Genomic DNA, 8172 nt, shown 5'->3' on the forward strand with positions numbered 1-8172 from the left:
TTTTGTCAAAACATTGAAATTTTGTCGTTTGGTAACCAAGTGGCATCTTCGTTTCTTCGATTCAACGATTATAGGGCTTGGCATACACTAATGAAGATCGCAATGAACCACCATATTGGGTATTGATGGTGTCTGCAATCATATGTTGAAGTTGTTGGATGGATAGAGAGCCAACAGAGAATTGAGTGGTGTTACGCAACACATGTTGAACAACTGTCCGATAATGTATATCTTGCTTCTATTGGCGCTCTTGGACTTCTAGATCTTTGACCTTGAAAGACCCTGAATTTTCCTGATCTTTCTTAAACGATGGATTTTGCCAATCTCGCTTGTGCATAAGTGCAACATTCTGTGCATCTTTGTCTTCTAATGACTTTGTTAATTTTCAATGGCTAAAGCCATTTGTTGAATTCGGTCATCTGTGCCCAATGTCGTTTCTTTGACCATCATTGGCTTAAGTGATTCTTAAGATGAAGTATCATCTCTCCACCTTTGCTGTAAAGTGGCATAAGAAGATCCAAACAAGGATCTACCACTGGAGATGGAGCAAGAATGAGAGCTTTTCACCGAATTCTTGGTCTTTTCTATCGAATGAGAGTTTTAGCTTTTTGAAGGTAATTTTCATTTTGCCTTTGTCAGAAAATTTCTTCAGTGGTGGGACCAGTTAAGTTTTTCCAGTTTTTGTATGGGCCCTGGCCGCATGGAAGAGTTTGACAAGTGTTTTTTCAAGATGAGTCATAGTTTGTTTCGCTTTTTCGCTTGCTATTGCTGATATAGTGATTGAAATTTGAAGATTCTGAGATCAAAATATGAGAGGACAAGAAGGTTCCATCGAGCGTGCCAAGAAATTTGTACGACAAATTTCATGTATTAAAATACAAAAATTGTTACAACTTGTAATTTGGTAAAATATAAGTGATGTTGATCTTCTTGTACTTGCAAAATTGTAAAAATCCTTTGATTCATGATCTGAATATTTGAAGACGAGGGACTACATAACTTAAATCTTGGTCTTCGAGAATTTGCTAAAAATTTGATTTGTTGATACTTGACTTGTTCGGCACTTGGATTTTTGGACTTGAACTTGAACTTGGGTGATCTGATGTCAAGAAGACTTTGATCTTCTTAAACTTGGTGTGAACATGTTTGGTTCCAAGAAGATTTTGATCTTTTTGGAGTTCACCGAATTTGGGTTTGAGAAGATTTCTTTTCTTCCTTCGACTTTGGAATTTTTTTGACACTTTGTGATTGTCTTCTATACTTGCACTTCTTCTTGCTTTTCTTCCCCCTCTTCCCCTTATGGATCATTGGAACTATTTATAGGAAAAATTTCGTTCTAATTTTGGTAATACTCAATTATATTTAATTAAAATAAATAATTGAGTAATTATGATTTTATTTATTTTTTTTTTTAAAATGTGACATGAGCTTTTGGGTTTTATGGACTTTAGTAGACTTCAGTTTAATTGGGCTAATGATTTAAACCGACCCAATCCTTTTTTTTTTTTTTTTTTTTTTTATGTCTACAACTACATACTTGGAAATTTGGTTTTTGTTTTTGATAGTAATACTAGAGAGGGTGTGTACTACTGTCTACTATTACAAAAGACGATAGAATTCTTTTGGTCCTTATTTTGTTTAAAGGCAATGATTTTGGTTTCTTCATTGGTGGCAAAGATGAAAACGAAGGCAGCCATTGAAATAGAGCCAAAGAAGAATACCAAAGCAGCCATTGATTACATTTTTTAATTTTTCCTTTTTTGTCGTGTGAACTGTTTGTTGGTTATCTGGGTTGAAATGTTGATGGCTTCTGCTAGAGTTGAAGAGTCGAGGTCAATTGTTATCAAGGAATCGAAGACGGAGATGATTTTATAATGGTATCCCGATGGATTTTGTCGTTTTTGTGTGACTTAGAGGTAGAAGAGCATATCTTCTTCAAATTCTATTGTTATCACTTTGTTTAGATTTTCATTGGGATTCTGCAATATGGAAAATGTAGTTATGTCTTATATGTTGGTGTATTCATGAAGAAATTGTTACATGATAGTAGGAGTATGGTTTTACCTTTACAAAATGATTCATTATGTTGATGGCGTTACCTTTCAATAGTGTCTCTATTGCTTCTCCTATTATGCTCGCTTCTAATCCTCCAAACTTGTCTTCAAGGCGAATGAAAGCATTTGATCTATAGAGGGAAGTTGATGATATTAGATGATGTTGTTTGTTAGAACGAGCTATTGATTTTAGTGAACACTGGAATCTATATTTAGAAGTGTAGATAACCTTGACATAGCTTTTGCATATTCATACTTGCAGAAGCAGAAGCGGCATTTGTGACCTATCTCAAGTCTGCATTGGATGTCTTTTTGCAATTGCTGCATGACATGTACAAAAATCTCTTGTTATTCGAATCAATTCTCCGATGGGCTTTTACGCAATAAAATTTTTTCTGTACCAAGACATGTATGTGTATTTGGATGATAAAATTAGTATGTGAGAAATTGTTAGGGTGTTTTCATAATGCTGAAATATGATAGAGATTCTATCTACGCCGTATACATTGGAAGATATATTTAGAAGATAACCCCGGGCAGACTCCTAGCAAATCGGCATTTGATATGAACTTGTTTTGAGCTGGAGGCGAAACTTTTGGCAGTGACAGTGTGACTGCAACAAATGGTTTATTCTCTATTAGTTTCTCAAGTTGTTTTTCAATTGCTTTCACCCTGTAGGAAATGAAGGACATAATTAGGTAGGGAATATAAATATTCGTCAAACATTTTTATGTTGGTTGAAAGAGTTTAGAATTAGGAGTGAGTTGTTGAAACCATTCTCTGTAATCTGCTACTGCAACTATTCCAGCATTGATGAAAATAGTAATACTGACCTTAGTGAAAAGTGGAAGGCCTAAAAGGAAATGAAGCTGAAGTCGGTCATGTTTTTTTGTAAATGTAATATCATATGCAAGTAAATGCTATATGTATGTTGAAGGTACCGTTAAAGGACGAAACGTTAAGATCAGTGGCCCATAGCACAAGTTTGGCTGTGAGGTTTTCAACTATAGCAACACCTTCTCGTTCAACAAAGCTGTCCCATAGCTAACATTATAGTCTGGAAGTGCTTATTTATCAATATAACATGTTGAAGACGTGCTTGTGTGCCAAAGTAGGTTTGGATGATTCTTTTTTGGCAAATGACTTCTTGTGTATATGGCATGCGGTAAAGTTGAACAGGAAGAAAATAAGTATTAAGTATTAAAGAGAAACAACCGAAATTACCTTGGTAAATGAAACATGTATTTTTTAACTTTTTCTCATGTTATTATTCTTCAAATAATTTCTTTATAATTATTTGAGAACAAAAGCTGTTGGTCAATAAAATAAACATGAAATTTCACATTAATAGTTAACATGTCTAAAATCATACTTGAAAAGGTGACTCAACAGTGCACGACAGTAGAGAACTGGTTCTTCAATAGTGAATAATCACTTTGAATGGGAAAATACACAAATAAATGCATGAGAAGAGGCATGATACTTCCAAACCAGTTCAGGTGTGAAAACAGGGTACCAAAAATAAATAGTAGATGGGTCATCATCTCTTCTATGGTACAGGCAAGACAGGGAACACACGAGGAACAAACATTGAATCACTGAAGTACTTAACTAACCTTTGAGTAGGAGTAAAAAGTAAATTGTCTAATATATTGCAGTGCCTTTTGTAAGAAAATAAAAAAGAATAGTCACCATACGTTTTGGCAGCATGGAAAAAGAACTAAAAAGGCCAAATGTTAAAATTTTCATAGTGCATCTACGGTTGTAAAATATAATAAAAAATGGGCAACATATATAAGTGCAAAATGAGTAGAAGATCTAGCCTTACTTTGATCTTTACTAAATAGATAAATCTTCAAATGATCTTTATAAAGCCTCAACTACATAGGATATTAAAGTGTGATACTCACTGCAATAGTTATTTTGTGCGCTATAATGTTTGTTGATTCATAAAGTGGCTGGCACATTCCAGACCTGGAAATAGGAGTTGCGTTAGTAATCAAGTTCTGAACATAAAAGAAACTTTAGTATATAATGTTTAACGGTGCATCTAACCTTCAGATTGAAATGATCGACGATATGAATAATTGAGCCTCCACTGTCACATGGACGGATCACATATTATGATGGAAGCATCTCTGCTCATAAAAACTATGAAGTTGCTGCTGCACTTGGGCTAGTGGCGGTGCCTGAAAGAGATCTTTCACTGACTTTTATAGAACAAGAATGAAAATGTTCAAAAAGAAAAAGATGCATGGCACTATCCTCAATATAAAAAAATCAAGTTGACAAAGTTGTAACAGCCCATTTTAATAGAATCATGACATTTCTAACACGTAATAGTTGAACAGATGCAATAACAGTTTACCTTAGTCAAGACAATTGTGAAGCTTGAAAATAAGGCTATTTATTCATATATCTTTCTCTTTGTTTTGGATCACTCTGTGTGCAAGTGCGACTTTCCCAGACAGGAAGGTTTAATCAATGATGGGAAGGTTTTGTAGAGCTTAAGAATGAGAGAAAAATATCAATAGAAGTTATTTAATGCTCAGTTCATTCAAATATGGAGATGAGTCTTTCATTAGTATAGTGCCAGATATGAAGAAAATTAAACACATGCATGATGATTATATCTCAGTCACTTGGTTAGAAGTTTATATTCAGCTATAGACAAGCGTAATTTGACACGGGACAAACAAGAGAAATATTCAGAGGTGCATATCACAAGATTTCCATTTTCTAAGGTTGTTGTGCATCTTAAAGTGGCTGAAGCACGTCTGGCACACTCCAGACCAGGAAATAGGAATTGCATTACTAATCAAGTTCTGAACATCAAAGAAACTTCAGTATATAATGTTTAACGGTGCATCTAACCTTCAGATTGAAATGATCGACGATATGAATAATTGAGCCTCCACTGTCACATGGACGGATCACATATTATGATGGAAGCATCTCAGCTCATAAAAACTATGAAGTTGCTGATGCACTTGGGCTAGTGGCAGTACCGGATAGAGATCTTTCAGAGACTTTTAAAGAAAAAGTATGAAAATGTTCAAAAAGAAAAAGATGCATGGCAGTATCCTCAATATAAAAACATCAAGTTGACAAAGTTGTAACAGCCCATTTTAATAGAATCATGCCATTTCTAACACGTAATAGTTGAACAGATGCAATAACAGTTTACCTTAGTCAAGACAATTGTGAAGCTTGAAAATAAGGCTATTTATTCATATATCTTTCTCTTTGTTTTGGATCACTCTGTGTGCAAGTGCGACTTTCCCAGACAGGAAGGTTTAATCAATGATGGGAAGGTTTTGTAGAGCTTAAGAATGAGAGAAAAATATCAATACAAGTTATTTAATGCTCATTAACCTAAGCATTTCATCAAAGTTCCCAACGTCGATTGCATGCTAATAGAACGTACAATTTCACCAGTTGTTTTCAGAATAATTTCAAATCTCGAAAAAGTTGTTCAACTTCCAAGTAATAGAGATACGGATACTCTAGAAGATGCAGTGGCTAAGGCAATTAAATTTTTGAGATCTTACACGAACTAACAGGGCTTTACATGAAAAAGTTTTGCCTATTCTACCTAGATCATCAATGAAGAAAGTGCCTCCTGATTCTGATTTCACTTTGTCCATAATTGTATCATATGCAAACTGTTGCTCATTATTTAAAGTTGCTATACAACAATTCCATCCTTCAATATCCAAATTCGATGTTTCCTTTATAGCCAATCATCTCAACCTTTCATTCTCATCTATATTTACATCGAAAGATACCAATCTATAGTAGTTTATGTTTTTACTTAATGGTTCTAAAATAGAACTTATATCCTGTAAAGCCTTGAACTCGATATATTTTCATGCACATAATCATTGATCATGTAAACCTTGAATTTATCCCGTAGGAACTTTGGATCATTAGGGATGCAAAGCGTAAGAAGTGTAGCAAAGAGACTTCTTAAAGAATTAGATATTTCATAGATAATAGCTTCATATAAACATTCTTCGCAATGATAATCCCTATGATATTTTTTATGATCTTTATTTCCATCTATACATACATTCTTAAGATATAGGTATCCACAAGGGCCATGTATATTGTGTTTAACAATAATAGAATGAAGATAAGAATATATATTATTGCTAGGTATTTCATATGACACTATCCTTTCAACTTCTTGAGCACAAGAAATCTTACTAATGCAGCTGAAAATCAATGGTAAATGTGCATGAGGGAGTCTTCTTTTTTGAAATTCAATAACATATATATGTGCAACAACATGGCTTAAGATTATTTTCTTGTACTAGTCATTTTTGAGCTCTTCTAATTTTATTCTAAATTCGAGTAATTAGATTTGGACGATTTTGAACGTCATCACTGTGCTTAAGTTCTTGCTTAATATTTGGCTAATGTGGATTGCATGTCATAGTAAAAAATATATCTAATTTTTCAAAGCACTGCACAATAGCTATTCCATTCATGTATCTCTTTAGCATATTTCTAGGCCCACATGTAAAGGATTGCAGTAAAACAAACTTTCTTCCAATTTTATACTTCCTTGTATCCCATTTTGAACACTATCTATAATGCCTTGATAAACATCAGCACTAATTTGTTTCTGGTTAGTACGAAAATGGTCTAACTAGAAGTTTTAATCTTAACATACATATTTACAACATATTGTTAAAATAATCTATCAGTGTAAAGCAATATAGACTTACTTGAAACCTGATTTGAAGTTTGTACGAATAGCATTCTCAGTAAAAGACCTAAAAATGTGTATTTGCTCCATAAAGAACTACACGATAAGAACACAAACGTAATGTAAGTACATAAATAGAAATCTATATCGCAATAGTTCGAAAGTCTAGTAAAAACTATGTACAGAAACCTTTATCCTCTTTTTGAATAAGTCAAGTTATTTAATGCTCAGTTCATTCAAATATGGAGATGAGTCTTTCATTAGTATAGTGCCAGATATGAAGAAAATTCAACACATGCATGATGATTATATCTCAGTCACTTGGTTAGAAGTTTATATTCAGCTATAGACAAGCGTAATTTGACACGGGACAAACAAGAGAAATATTCAGAGGTGCATATCACAAGATTTCCATTTTCTAAGGTTGTTGTGCATCTTAAAGTGGCTGAAGCACGTCTGGCACACTCCAGACCAGGAAATAGGAATTGCATTACTAATCAAGTTCTGAACATCAAAGAAACTTCAGTATATAATGTTTAACGGTGCATCTAACCTTCTGATAGAAGTGATCAACGATATGAATAATTGACCCTCCACTGTCACATGGACGGATCACATATCATGATGGAAGCATCTCAGCTCATAAAAACTATGAAGTTGCTGATGCACTTGGGCTAGTGGCGGTACCGGATAGAGATCTTTCAGAGACTTTTAAAGAAAAAGTATGAAAATGTTCAAAAAGAAAAAGATGCATGGCACTATCCTCAATATAAAAACATCAATTGACAAAGTTGTAATAGCCCATTTTAATAGAATCATGACATTTTTAACACATAATAGTTGAACAGATGCAATAACAGTTTACCTTAGTCAAGATAATTGTGAAGCTTGCAAATAAGGCTATTTATTCATATATCTTTCTCTTTGTTTTGGATCACTCTGTTTACAAGTGCGACTTTCCCAGATAGAAAGGTTTAATCAATGATGGAAAAGTTTTGTAGGCTCCATTCTTATTGGTCGATTGCTTCATTAAAACTATAGTATTTAAAAATTTGACCTGGAATTTGTAGTAAAATTTTGTTAATATAATCAATGCAGTCATTTCTGGGCATAAGAATAACTAAATTAACCATCGTATGTGCATTATCAGCATATGCTTCTAGATTTGGAAAGACATGATGTATTAAATTTTTTAAAGACGTAATTTCATCTTCAGATGGATAGATAATACTTCTTGGAAGCGTAATGCATTTAGAATTATGTTCCTTTTCTTTTCTATCTCCAATTCTAAGCAAGTAATCACAAAATGCAGGATCTAATTTTACCCTCATATTTTGAAGTAATGGTAAATGCAAATACAAAGGTCACAGGTTAGAGAAAAACTAAGCTTGCTTTTATTATGTC

At 33.5% G+C, this 8172-nt stretch overlaps 1 long non-coding RNA gene across 2 annotated transcripts; it reads right to left on the reverse strand.

Moving 5' to 3' along the window:
* Positions 1-2323: 2323 nt before the first annotated feature.
* LOC111409040 lies at positions 2324-8166 on the reverse strand. Of its 2 annotated transcripts, none has more exons than XR_002705400.1 (3): positions 7322-8166; positions 4110-4243; positions 2324-4028 (listed from the first exon to the last, which is right to left on the reverse strand). It is a non-coding gene; the product is annotated as an uncharacterized LOC111409040 (long non-coding RNA). The 2 variants fall into 2 exon arrangements; XR_002705399.1 differs by lacking the exon at positions 7322-8166 and adding an exon at positions 6788-6970.
* Between the last annotated feature and the right edge of the window lie 6 nt (positions 8167-8172).

The sequence above is a fragment of the Olea europaea genome, chromosome 14 (assembly GCF_002742605.1).
Source record: "Olea europaea var. sylvestris chromosome 14, O_europaea_v1, whole genome shotgun sequence".
Taxonomy (NCBI): Eukaryota; Viridiplantae; Streptophyta; class Magnoliopsida; order Lamiales; family Oleaceae; genus Olea; species Olea europaea.